The sequence below is a fragment of the Diceros bicornis genome, chromosome 32 (assembly GCF_020826845.1).
Source record: "Diceros bicornis minor isolate mBicDic1 chromosome 32, mDicBic1.mat.cur, whole genome shotgun sequence".
Lineage (NCBI taxonomy): Eukaryota > Metazoa > Chordata > Mammalia > Perissodactyla > Rhinocerotidae > Diceros > Diceros bicornis.
In genome coordinates, this window is record NC_080771.1 from 26909511 (window position 1) to 26924388 (window position 14878).

A 14878-nucleotide genomic window follows, 5' to 3' on the forward strand; every position below is an offset into this window, starting at 1 on the left:
TGTTTTACTTAATCTTTTAAAGATTCACAAAAGGCTGAAAATGACAATTTTGTTCAGTGTTATTTGTGACTTTGACTAATTAAGTCTGCCTTTTCTACAATGCATAAAGATACTGTGGAGAAAGCTTATTGCCAAGGGTAAACAGAGACTAGATGATTTAGCTTTAGTCTTGCTCTGAATCTTACCCAAATAATTAGCAGTCTCCATGATTGGAACAGAGCACCAGGAATGGGAAGAGTCTCTGTTTTGAGTATGGAAAAATAAGACGGGAGTAAGAGAGGTGGCAAAAAGAAATTCCTATTGGAGCATAAGTAAAAATTTATACCTGATTTAGTTCCTGAAATTCTTCTTACTTAAATTGTGAAAAAGCTATGGAAAGCAACAAGTTTTAATTTTATGCTTATGTGTATAAGGAGCTAGTCTAGGAAGACAGAGTCTTGGATTAATTGACTGATTAATGACATCAACTTCCTAATTGTGTTTTCGAATTCAATACTTGATGCAAATCCACTTTTGATCTGCTAGAGCCTACATTTTCTGAGATCTTTTCCAACTCAAATAAATATAAAGTATATTTTCTGAATCTGTTTTTTTAAGGTCCCCAAAAAGTAAATGGTGTTATACTGAAGGTTTTGATTGAAACACTCACATATAAACAATAAAGTGTGTTATCAGACAGATCAGGATGTAGAGATCAAAAGGAAATGCTAAGAGCTGATACTGAGTTTGAGGGTAGGATATGGTTAGGATTTTCAGTTATATAGAAAGGAGTTTATGAAGATGATTTCTTCAGAGAAATCTATGCCATTTGTCCCACCCACCAACACCCAAAGGGAAGGGAGTGTGAGTTGATATAAGTTTATATATCAAATATAAATAAATATATCAAATAAAATGTGTGTGGGAGGGGAGGGACATTATCTACCTCCTTTATCTTGGAGGTAGAAGGTGAGGCTTCAAGGAAAACTCGTTTCATGTTTCCTACAAGGGGGAAAAATGGTGGAATGAGATCTGACTCCTGCCATTGAAATTTAGAGGTCTACCAAAACAAAAAAGGAAGGAAGAAAAACAGAGATCTGTTGTGAAGGCAGAGTTTAAAACAAGGTGGCTACGTAGGAATCACCCTGAACTTTTGCCGAGTAGGGGCTTAGGATAGGTGACTGTTTTTGATGAACCGGATGTAGTCCTTGAGGTTGTGCGAGTCAGCCTGGATCTATTTTGACACCTGAACCTGGAAACCACCTGGGAAGAAGATGGAACTCCAACAGGGAGTCTGTGTGGCTTGAAGTTCCTGAAAACTAGAGGTTGAGAAAGGAGTGGCAACAAGTGTCACAGAAAACATCACCCAGGTTGCAGTTCGATGCAACCAGCAGATTGACAGGTGGAGGGAGCTCTGAAGAAGCTATGAAAGCACCATGTAAGAGAGAGAGTCTGCTTTAAATATCTTCCAGGTCTAGAGAGAGTGAAGCCAATTTACAACAGGACCAGTTAAGTAGGAATTCTCCAACCATGGATTTCTCTCCTCCCTCGCTTTCACCAGATATGGTGGCATTAGAAGCAGCAACTTGTGTGTGAGTGTGTGTGTGTGTGTCTGTGTGTGTGTGTGTGGTGGGGTGAGGTAAGTGACAGAGAGAGAAGCTGCTTCTCTCTCTTTCCCATGTCACAGATTTCCATTTCTATTAGCCCATGTGGAGGAAGGAGCCAACAACAGTGGAAGTGTTAATATTTTTGACTAGACACTTTTAATTACCGAATGGAGGCTATTCTTTATACCTTAAGGAAGCCACAGGAATTTCTATTACCTAAGAGTGAGAAGAAAAGTCTGAGGTCAAGATTCAAATATACCTAAGCTTCTAGATGCCTCAGTTGCACAGATAGATTTAAGGCCCTAAAAATGATCTGAATTACAGAAATGTTTCTATAAAATTTGTAAAAGTAAGACATTTTAATCACAATTATTTAAGACTAGTTTCTCTCTCTAGTTCAATTTCTCCTCTCATCCTTAATCCTCCTGACAGGGGACTCTAAAGAGGCTATAGTCATTTTGAGGCATTCTTTTTTTTTTGTTTGGTGAGGAAGATTAACCCTGAGCTAACGTCTGTTGCCAATCCTCCTCTTTTTGCTGAGGAAGATTGGCCCTGGGCTAACATATGTGCCCATCTTCCTCTACTTTATACGTGGGAGGCCTGCCACAACATGGCTTGCTAAGCGGTGCATAGGTCTGCCCCCAGGATCTGACCTGTGAACCCTGGGTCGCCGAAGCAGAGCACGTGAACTTAACCACTATGCCACCGGGCCAGCGCCAAGACATTCTTAACTTTCAGAGGAATATTGATATTTTTTCAACATTATCAATCATACCAAAATTCAAAAAGGACTGTAAGGATAAACCATAGAAACAGATAAGATTGACTCAACACTATTACGTTCAAAACAGCTGTTTTTTTTTTTCCCCCCAAAATCGTGTTCTCAGTGATATTTATAGACTATCAAAGAGAATATACAATGGATACAAGAGATTTTTTTCTCAGATATTTTGTGAAAAATGTTTTTGAAGTTACATTGTTATGAGATTCTGAATAGCCTACTTCATGACTAACAGTTTCAAATATTTTGTTTGCAAACTGTTTTCAAAAAGACAGAAATTGTTTACGTCAATTGAGTTCTAAGACCAGATGCATATGATGAGAATACTCAAAAGTCATGAAGATTCCACAGACTAAAAAGACGAGGTTTACTTGGCTTGCACATAAATAAATAAACATGCAGGGCTGGCCCCGTGGCTTAGAGGTTAAGTGCACACGCTCAGCTACTGTTGGCTGGGGTTCGGATCCCATGAGCACACCGACGCACCACTTGTCTGGCCATGCTGAGGCCTCGTCCCACTTACAGCAACTAGAAGGATGTGCAACCATGACATACAACTATCTACTGGTGCCTTGGGGCAAAAAAAAAAGGAGGAGGATTGGCAATAGATGTTAGCTCAGGGCCGGTCATCCTCAGCAAAAAGAGGAGTATTGGCATGGATGTTAGCTCAGGGTTGATCTTCCTCAGAAAAATTAAATAAATAAATAAATAAACATGCACAGACTGAATCAATGCTTTGAAGTAAAGACAGGAGGCAATATTCAGCATTATTTTGAGATACTAAAAGATTAATTGCAGTCATTTAATTCTCAGAAAAAGAGGTTTGCTTTTTAGAGGTCATGATGACAAGAGGCATTCTTGAAATAATAGGAATGTCATGAAAATCATGGAACTAATTGCAGAATTTGATTCATTTTTGCACTCGCGCTTGAGGAAAAAGTTAAAGTGGGAAAAGATCAATTAGACTTCTTTTATCAAAAGCATTTTACAAATAATTATTACCAAAAAAAGAAAACCTGGGCAAATTGAGATGATATGTCCACTTAAAAAATATGGAAGATAAATCCTATTTCATTGTTACAGGTTCTTCATGAAATGTGACAGATATTGAACAGCTGGTGATTATTGTATGCTGCTATTAAAAGGGAAACACTATGAATATTTTAAAGCTTTTTTCACAAACAAAACCATCTGTCACTTTATTCAACGAAGTGGAATAGTTTGGATGGTTGTAACCTCTGGTTGAACAACAAATAACTGTTAGAATAGTGAAGAAAAAGGGCTGCAATCATGCTTTTACTGACATTATATGACCCTAGGAGACATCAGCAGGAATAGTGGTGTTAAGTACACTCAAAAACCCCCTTCTCCATCAAAGAAGGAGAACACTGGCAATAATTGACAACATCAAGTTTTTCAAAACTCTGGAAATTAACCAACGGAGTTAATACAGGGGACTACGTTCAAGAAAAACAGCTGAATCTCAGTAAGAACATCAGCTTTGTCCCATTTTAACTTCCCTATTCCCATCCTTCAGATGGAGGTAGAAAGACACGACACCACTGGGGGTGGGGAGGCCACTTCCACTGGCACAGAAGACTCATTAAAATTTAGAGGCTCGGGCCGGCTCCGTGGCTTAGCGGTTAAGTGCGCGCGCTCTGCTGCTGGCGGCCTGGGTTCGGATCCCGGGCATGCACTGACGCGCTGCTTCTCCGACCATGCTGAGGCCGTGTCCCACGTACAGCGACTGGAAGGAGGTGCAGCTATGACATACAATCATCTACTGGGGCTTTGGGGGAAAAATAAATAAATAAATAAAATTAAAATTTAGAGGCTCAATATCCCCAGCATCATCATGGTCTACCCACGTGTCCCCATCCCATCTTACTGGATCTCATTCTTTCCAGTCAATATCCTCACTTTAACAGTAGACACCCTGCGAGGCTGAGGGTCCAATTTGCGTTGTAATTCAGCCAATTGCAGCATGGGGTTCTGTGTTTGATTTTCAGCACTTCAGCCCTGTGTGTATGGGGTCTCCTTCAGGACACATATAGAAGCTTTTATGTTATTCATGTGGTGTTTGAGCTGGGAATTCGAATCCCTAAGCTCATCCTTTTCTTTCACCACTTTGTTCAGCAACATTAGGAACAACCAACCAATGTTATTATATTCCTTAGTGTTAAAAAAATGTTTGAAAGTATCATATATAGAGTCACTTAACTCCTTGATTGGGAGTATCCAGTGCGGATATTTTTGTATATGGCTATAAACAGTTCATACCGTGAATTATCAGTGCTTTCTTCTGGAAATAGAGTCATAAGCATCTTGAAATCTAATCAGATTAGAGAATCAATTCCAGAAACCCCAGAACCAATTCAGAAAACTTACCCTTAAAATTCTGTTCCTCTAGAATCACTTCTGGTACCAAAATCTGTATACTCAGAGTTCTCCAGAGAAACCGAACCAACAGAGTATATATATAGATATATACAGAGAGATTTATTATGAGGGATTGGCTCAAGTGAATATGAAGGCTGAGAAGTCCCACAATCTGCCCTCTGCAAGCTGGAGGCCCAGGAAAGCCAGTGGTATAGTTCCAGCCTAAACTCAAAGGCCTGAGAACCAGGAGCTCTGATGTCCAAAGGCAGGAGAAGACGGATGTCCTAGCTCAAGAAGAGAGAGCAAATTCGCCCTTCCTTCACCCTTTTGTTCTGTTTCAGCCCTCAATGAATTGGGTGATGCCCATCCACATTGGTGAGGGCAATCTTCTTTACTCATCCACAGATTCAAATGCTAATCTCTTCCAGAAACACTCTCACAGACACACCCAGAAATGTTTTACCAGCTATCTCGGCATCCCTTAGCCCAGTCAGTTTGGCACATAAAATTAACCATCGCAATGCCTGCACCTTGTTGTGATATTGTTCCTGTGAATAAGAATCACAAATGAGAGATTTCCTTCCTGAGAGGAGAGTGGTCCTGAGGAGGCAGACAGGAAGAAGCCCACGCAGCAGGACCCAGATTTCCCCATCTAAGCCCCCAGGTACTACTGGGTTGGTAGTATATGAGGTCACTATGCAGATAGTGCCTTCTGGAAGTCCAGAGTGGTCAGTGATCTGCAGAAGGCGAAGGGCCAGGAGGACTCCTCTCCCACAGAGTGATGGAGGCCTGCAGGAGCATTGAAGGGTGAGAGCAAGATCTTCCCAAGGCACGTGAGCTGACCCTGGTTCTCAGACTTTGCTCTCCATGGTCCCAAATGGACCTTTGCTGGAATTAGGGATGTGAAGCCCCCACCATCAACCCCAATAAAAGGAGAACCCCAGACAGGTGTTCTTCCACCCTTCCTCCCACCACCCTATGACCTTGCGTATGTGGCCCCAGGTGTACCATGTAATTTCTAGAACCTGTAATAAAGTTTCCTGATGGTTATTGCCGAGGGCATCTTGCAATCAATAAGAATCACAAGGACTTGTCCAGCCACAACATTGGTTATCGATAGGCTGAGACCAGCACAAAACACCACCTGACAGCGTAAAGCATTGTCCATGAGCTAGACACAGTCTGCAAATACATGACATCTGGTCTTCCCTTAACACGACTATGATAGTATATAGAGCACGTAAGAGCAAATAATGCTCTACAACTAGCGTAATAATGATATTTTAAGGGCAACTAGAAAAATTTGAAAAAGAAGTGCTTATAGATTGAATACATATCTATTATATATTATTTATCCCTCCATTTATTATTAAATTGTGTCTTACGAATCTTTCTACTCCTGGTGCTCATTTCATATTTGAAAGCACACCCTCTGTAGACGGAGAGTAATCATTTTTCACAGCAATGAATATTGGAAATATTACCTTCCCACAAATGAGGACATAAGGATAACAACAGAATACAGTAGTGGTGGCTTCCTGGATCAGGCTCAAAACATTGTTATTTGGGATCACAAGGAGAGCTGTTATTCTCCACACTACTTTTAGCATCTTTATGCTTGTAAGGGCATTACCATCACTTGATTTCCTATGTCTGTTATGTAAACCTTTCTTGGGCTTACAAACTAACATTCCATCATCACCCACATCTAACAAATTGAAAAGTCTGGCTTAGTGGAATTTGCTCAGGGTTATGCAATATATAAATAGCATGTTCGGGGATAAAATCCCCCTGTCTCATTCTTGCAGGCGTTTGGATACAGATTACTGCTAACAAGACAAAGTGAATGAGGGAAATGGAGTTACTACTCATCAACAAAAGAAATGAACCACTGATGTACATCACAATATGGATGATTCTCAAATGCAACATGCTGAACAAAAGAGGCTTGACACCCACATGAGCATAATTCAGTGTCTTTGATATTCTAGGAAAGGCGAAACTAACATATAGTGACAGAAAGCGTATCAGTTTTTGCCTACTCCTTAGGGTTGGGGTAATGGACCGCAAATGGGCATGAGGGAACTTTTTGGGATGATAAAAATATTCTACGTTTTAGAAGTGGTGATGGTCACATGGGTGTATGCGTTTGTCAAAACTCATTGAACCGTACACTTAAAATGAGTGCATTTTATTGGTATGTAAGTGTACCTCAATAAAATTGATTCAAAAAAATCACAGCTTTGGGGTGGGCTCAAAGCACAGCATTGCCTCTCATCCATATCATTTGACTGCATGAGAATAATAAAATCTTGAAAAAAATTTTTTTAAAAAGACAGAAAGTAAATGAGCAACACACTTGAATGGATGCTGTCATCCATATTCGAAGACAAAGTTAATGAGAATCAATTTAACTTGTAATACGAATGGCCCATGCATCATCTAAGTGCAAACAAAAAAATGTACTATTGGGTCGTATTACTTTTGGGAGGGGGCATCTTCATTATCTGCCAAACTGAAGATGAAATGAATTGTTAAAATTTTGCTCCAACTTTGTAGTGTTTTATCATCAGAAAAGAAGCTTCAATTTGATAATAATATTTGAAATTACGTTTATTTTTTTTAAGCTATGAATCAAGATTTTTCTTCTCTGATAGTTTGCACATATGTATAAAGCACCATCAGGTTATCACATGAATAAAACATTAGAAAAAAAGACGCACTTATCTTAAAGAATTGTTCCTTCACAGATCACCCAAAAATACTTGTAAATTTTTTTCAAGAAGCAAAATTACAAGCAAATCCACCCAAAAGCTGTCATCATAACACATAATGCTAAGAGGAAAACATTCTTGACACTTATTTTAAAAGTCAATGAGTGAAGGTTTGGTCATAGTACTTTTCAATCTGCTCTGTGGTCTAAACCCCGCCTCTGTCCTACGTGAACAGTCAGGCAGGTCTCGTTTCCAGTCACATTTAGATAACAAAAATCCTTCATGAGTCTAATTACAGTCAGTCTAATTTTAGTAATTAAAATGTCTAGTCCTGGGTAAGAGTAAACTTTGAAACTTTGTTCAAGTAAACTTTGAAACTTTGAAACCACCACATGCTTTTCCTCTTCTCCACCATTACCACACTAGGCTACCAATGGCTCTTCTGGTTTTGGCATAGGGGAGGGAACTGAATACAAGGACACAGGTCTCAGGCGACTGGTACTATCAACGATTTCATCTGTGGCTGATGGTGCTGGCTCTCTCTTAAGAGGCAGAGAGTCTCTCTGTTAGGACTCTGTAATATTAATACTTCCTCCCTGGCTGCCAATATAAAAGATGCCTCTTAACTGTTGCCTTCTATGGCACACTACTAACAGGATGAGTCATCTCCAGATAAGAAATTTTAAATATTTTTCTGGAAAATTACAAGTGGACAGAAAATTTGGGTGGAAGGAAGAGCAGAAGATGTCACAACCATGGAAATGGCTAGAACAGAGTAGAGAATCAACTTGCCCTGTCCAGTAGAGTCCCAGAAATATGCAGAAGTGGAGCTAGCAGGTATGATGGTGGAGGACAGGAACAAGAGGTAAAGCTAAAAAAAAAAACCCTAAAACACAACAATTTAAAGATTATTAAAAATTTAATCCTTCTATTCTCACCATTGCTTCTCCACCCTCGTGCACTGAAAAGTGAGACAATCAGGCCAACCACTAAAGAAATCTTCATGGGAGTGCTAAAACACACTGTCCAAAGAGAGCTGGGGTACTAGGGTGGGTACTACCCTCCAGAGTAAGCCTTCCCACTCTGGCAGTGGGGCACCTCAGCATGAAGTCTGGCCCCCCACTGGTTCAGCCTGTAATGAAGCTCTATAAAACACCAGCACACAGAGCTTTCCATTAGATGTTCTACCTCATTAAACATGAAAGGCCAACAAGGGACCACCAAACTTTTGAAGAAAACCAAGAGTATAAATCAACGAAGAAGAATGAAACAATGTTAATTAATATTTTAGCACTTAGTGAGTTATAAGTGACTGAAAAACCATCTCAAATTGGGGCCAGCCCCATGGCTTAGTGGTTGAGTGCGCGCGCTCTGCTGCTGGCGGCCCGGGTTCGGATCCCGGGCGCGCACCGACACACCGCTTCTCCAGCCATGTTGAGCCCGCATCCCACATACAGCAACTAGAAGGTTGTGCAGCTATGACATACAACCATCCACTGGGGCTTTGGGGGAAAAATAAGTAAGTAAATAAAATTATATATAAAAAAAAAATCTCAAATTGGATAATGCAACAAACAAGCATACAAACAAATAAATATCTGTATTAGTTTGCTAGGGTTGCCATAAGACTTGGTGGCTTAAACAACAGAAATTTATTTTCTCACAGTTCTGGAGGTCTAGAAGTCTGAGATCAAGGTGTCAGCAGAATTGGTTTCTTCTGAAGCCTCTCTCCCTGGCTTGTAGATGGCTAGATGACTGTCTTCTCCCTGTGTCTTTACTTGGTCTTCTCTATGTCCATGTCTGCGTCCTAATCTCTTCTTATCAAGACACCAACCGCATTGGATTAAGGTCCACCCTAATGGCCTCATTTTAACTTATTTACCTCTTTAAAGGCCCTGTCTCCAAATACAGTCACATTCTGAGATGCTTGGGGTTAAGACTCCAACATATAAATTTTGCAGGGACACAATTCAGCCCATAACATACATTTGCTTAATTAACTGCAAATGCTAGGTCAACCTTAGCGTTAGGTACAGCTAGACACGTGATTCCAATCCTAGCCTCAGGAGCAGCTTCTCCTACTTTCTATTGAGTATATCATATCTTAAACTTAGTAAAGGCATACAGGTTATTTCAAAAGTAATCCATCTCTTTAAAAAAATCAACTGATATGTATATCAAACTATTCTAAAATTAAAAATTTGCTTTTAAAAATCCATCTCATTTGATCATTACTTCTTGCTGTACAGCATTACCCAAGTAATTTTATCATTCTTTTCACCTGCATTCATGCTTCTTTGTATTACAGACCCAGTGGTTCTCATTCATAAATCTGGCTGCCATTACAGTAGGGTGGATACAATCATGATCGTATGTATGATCAGCTTGTGGAGCGTGGCATGTTTCTGTTGCCATGAGGGAGTGGGGAGTACGGAGTCTGGAGGGAAGGACAAGAATGATGGTGCCTATCAGGACCCTTTTGAGTCCTAAGTCTTGAGAGTAGAAACAACAGAGTGAAAGAAGCAGAACTTCTCAGAGCTCCTGACCTTGGGAGAGGCCTAGGTTTACATACGACCTTTGGCTGGAAATCACATCTGGTTTTCTCAATTTGTTTCACACCACCCTATAAAAGAAACCCATGCTTGCAAATTTAGAAGATTATATGTATGTTTTTTTAAATTTTTTTTTGTTTTTGGTGAGGAGGATTGTCCCTGAGCTAATATCTGTCGCCAGTCTTCCTCTTTTTGCTTGAGGGAGATTGTCCCTGAGCTAACAACTGTGCCAGTTTTCCTCTGTTTTGTATGTGGGACGCCACCACAGCATGGCTTGATGAGTGGTGTATAGGTCCGCTCCCAGGATCTGAACCTGCGAACCCCGGGCTGCAGAAGTGGTGCACGTGAACTTAACCACTACACCACTGGGCTGGCCCCAAGATTATATTTTTAAATCAAACCAAAAAAATATATATATATCAACGATAATGATTGGTACTGACCCAGGAGATAGACACATTGAAGAAATCATGGTATCCCTTATAAGCAGCACCTGAGGACATATTTTAATATGTTTCTACAATATCTTGCTCTCTAAATTTGGTGTCTCGCTTTAATGGCCTTCATAATGACTGGCTTAGGGCATCTATACGCAAGTGAAATCCAAAGTGTTTCAGGGAACTAGGCAATCATCACTGACCAATTTAAAAGATGTGAAGGGGCATTATTGATTTTTTTAAATGCTATTTTCAAGGATTTTCTGACAGTTATAGTGGTGTTGGAAGAATGTCAAATTTATCCTTTAGCAGAAGAATGGATTCTGTGCAAAAGGACAGAGTAGCGTTTTTTTCTTAATTTCCAAACTCATCCTGAACAGTGTTTCCTTCTTCATTCTTCTTTTAACTGCAAGTCTATTTAAGAGGGAAAAAACAAATATGAATCACCACATTTTTCTCTATATTTTCCTTATTTTAAGTGGCATACAGGATAAAATATAGTTCATACTGTTCAATATCAAGTAGTTCCTGTAATAATTAGTAGACTATGTTAAGTAATTAAGTACAAAACTGATTTTTGCTATGGAGGTTTCTACATTCAACACTCCAGCCTTTCTACTTTCAATTTTAGGCTTTTATTAATGATGTGCAATTTATGCCAAATAGTAGAATATTGATATGAGAAAGAAAAAAAATCAAAATTTAAATTCTTATTTTCTAAATAGAGTGTTATAATTCTTTTTCTGAAATTTAAGAAATTCATGTGATCATCTAATTTCATCACAGATTCTACCAAATGGTATTGGTAAGATCAAAATTACATATTTTACCATTGACTTGTCGACTATATATTACTTATTAGATTCTGAAAAACAAAGACATTAATTGCCATTTTCCTTGTAATAGAAATCACACTTTTATATAGTTTAGTATACTGTATTGTGGTCTCTATGCATCTACATTGAGTTAATACATATATCTAGAGAGTATTTGGTTGGTATTGATATGTTGTATTATGTCTCTAAGTATAAAGTGAGAGACTGGACATTATGTGATTCTTACACTTGCCATATCTTCTCTCTAAGTAACTCTAAAATGGCAACATATTCTGTAGCTTTCTTGGATTGTATTTATTTCCAGCTGTAATGTCTTCAGAGTAAGCCACCTACCATGGTAAAAATATCTCTTCTCATATTCCATGCAGTGCAAATGGGGGAATCACCAATATTTGATGGGCTTAGAGCCTTTTTTCCCCCAATTAAATTCAAGAACAGCCCTCCTTGCAAAATTAAGACTTTCAGGGAATAAGTATGAATACCATCTGCTCTAAATAAAAGAAATTCTGCTTGATAACCTGGTTCATGTAAAGATAATGGAATCTTGAATCTTTTTATGGATTCCTTAAATTTGATGGTCAGAAGTATTTCTACCACCTGTGACTTACACTGTTCATTAATAGAAATACAAGGAGTCCTTCCAGTTAGTCCATATTTGTTTGACTATTGTATGCTGAATACATATCCTACTTAAGAAATGATTTATTTTATTTTAAATTTAGAAACACGAGTTTCTTTTAAAAAAGCTTAACTTCTTATATCGGAATACTATTACATGTACAGAAAAGTTGCATAGATAGTGCAGACAGTACTTGTATAACACTCAGCTTCCCCCATTATTATTAACATCCTATATTACCATGGTACATTTGTCAAAACTAAGAAACTGACATTGGAGCATTAATATTAACTGAAGTTCTGACTTCATTCAGATTCTACCAGGTTCTCGTTTAATGCCCATTTTCTGTTCCAGGATTCAATCCAGGATATCGCATTAGATTTGGTTGTCATGTCTCCCTAGTTTCCTCTGATCTACAACAGTTTCTCAGTCTTTTTCTGTTTTTCATGACCTTCACAGTCCTAAGGAGCACTTCCTGGCACCCTGTAAAATGTCCCCCAGGTCGGGATAGTCTGATGTTTGCTCATGATTACACTGGGGTCAAGGGCTTTGGGGATGACTACCACAGAGGTGAAGTGCCCTTCTTATCACTTCACATCAGGGGGCACATGATGTCAGTATGACATCATTAATGATGTTGACCTTCATCCCCTAGTTAAGGTAGGGTTTGCCAGGTGTCTCCACCCTAAAGTTATTGTTTTTACCTTTCCCTACTCTATTCTTTGGAAGCAAGTCACTAAGTCCAACCCACAATCAGTGGAGTTGGAAGTGAGGAGGACAAGTTCCATCTCCTAAAAGGGGCATTATCTACATCTATTATTTGGATATTTCAGTAACAAAGTTTCTTCTTGCACATTTATTCAATTATTTACGTATATTAGTATGACATGTATATTTATTTTATGCTTTGAGTTATAATCCAATACAATGTTATTTATTTTGTTGCTGAAATTATTTTAGTTTTGGTTATTGGGAAGTCTTTCAGCTTGACCCCTGTATCCCCTTGACATGACTCCATTCTTTTGTTTTTTGAACACTTCCTTATTTTCTGGTACTACAAGATCCCTCAGGCTCATCTTGTATTTTCTCTGCCCCATCACTAGAATCCATTATTTCTCCAAAGAACCCTGTTTCCTTATAATGGAAAATGGTCCATGCATAGTGTTGAACAAGAAAAATTCACTACAATTCAATCAGCAGATATTACTTGGGCAAATAGAATTGCAATTCAGGAGACACAGATTCAGGTGGAAACCCAAAATGTGTTCTGAGGAAGACAAAGGAGGCAGGGGTTTATAAAGGCAAAGGACACAGGCCTGCAAAGGTTTACATTGAACAGATAATGATTGCTTCTGGCATGGTGTGAGCTGACTTGTCAGCACAGAGTTGGTCCTTGGGTTGTATCTAGGCAGATTTTTCGTTCTTGGAATAAGGAAGTGCTTCAAGATGTGACCTCTGGTGTCAGATAAAGTTCAGAAGTTCAGTTAACATCTATTGGTGGACCTGGTGTGCATGCATAAGCCCCACTTCCTTAATGGCCTCCCAGCTCCATTTTAGAAGGCTTGACATATGTTATTCCATTTTGTTATCATTGTCCACAATAGTGACCTCTTCCCAAAGACTACAGTATGGAAAGGGAGAGGAAGAAGAGTAACTTTAAGTGATATAGCCTTGAAACATGTTCTTAGCCAAGTGTCAATATCGACAATGATAAGTCATATTGATAGTGTGCACCCTTGATATGATGTGATGGAAATGCCAGCTTTCCTCTGTGATCTTCCTCCCCAAACACATAACCCCAATTAATCATAAGAAAAACATCAGATACATCCCAATTGAGGGACATTCTACAAAATATTTGACCAGTATCCCTAAAAACTGTCAATGTCACCGAAAACAAGGAAAGTTTGAGAAACTGTAACAGCCAAGAGTAGCCTAAGGAGACATGAAAACTAAATGTAATATGATATCCTGGATGGGATCCCAGAACAGAAAAAGGACATTAAGTAAAAACTAATGAATCTGAATAAAATATGGACTTTAGTGAATAAAAATGTATCAATATTGATTCCTTAATTGCAAGAAATGTACCCTAGTCACCTAAGATGTTAAACACAGGGGAAACTGAATGAGGCTATATGGAGACTGTGTACTATCTTCACAATTTTCCTGTATATCTAAAATTGTTTTAAAAAATAAAGTTTATTAAAAAAAAAAGTAGGCATGCAATGAATATGATTGACTTGAGAGCAAACACTGAAGAACTCTCTGATGTTCTACCACTTGAATTGATCAACTCTGCCTTCATTAATCAGCAGATAAATGGACCTGAGTGTTATGGGATGATTTACACATGAATACACTACTGAAGGTTTCTCTGCAAGTTTGAATTTATCTAAAAGTTTATCCGAACAATATTTACATTTCTCTTATTAAGAGTAGAATCAGTTCCATTCATTCATTCATTTATTTTTCATATTTTAGAAAGAGTGATATTCAAATACATGATATAGACACAGGCATTACTGGGTAGGAGGGAAATGCAACAGTGCTTGCTCCCTCACCCCTCAGAAAAACTTCATAAAGAAGAAGGGACAAAAGTCCCCCCCAAGTCAGGTAAGTAGCAGACTCAAGAGAGTGTCCCATAGCCTAGGGGTACCCAGAAGCAAAAATGAGCTCTTGCAATTAAGAAAATGCTGAAAAGTAAAACTGTATTTCTAGGTGGAGGCCACAATTCCCAGTAGGAATAATTACAATACCATTATTCTCATTCAGTGTTTCAGCTAACTGTGGCTAGGAGACTTTATGCTGGACATTAAATAGGAACAAGATGGCTGTTTCCATGAAGCCAGGTTGGCTAAAGCTCAGCCATTTTGTAGAGGCAGGATTACATTCACGTCAATACATTTAACTACTCTGAAAATTGCAAGAAACAGTGTCTTTCAAAGTGTTCCATATTTTAACTGTCCACACA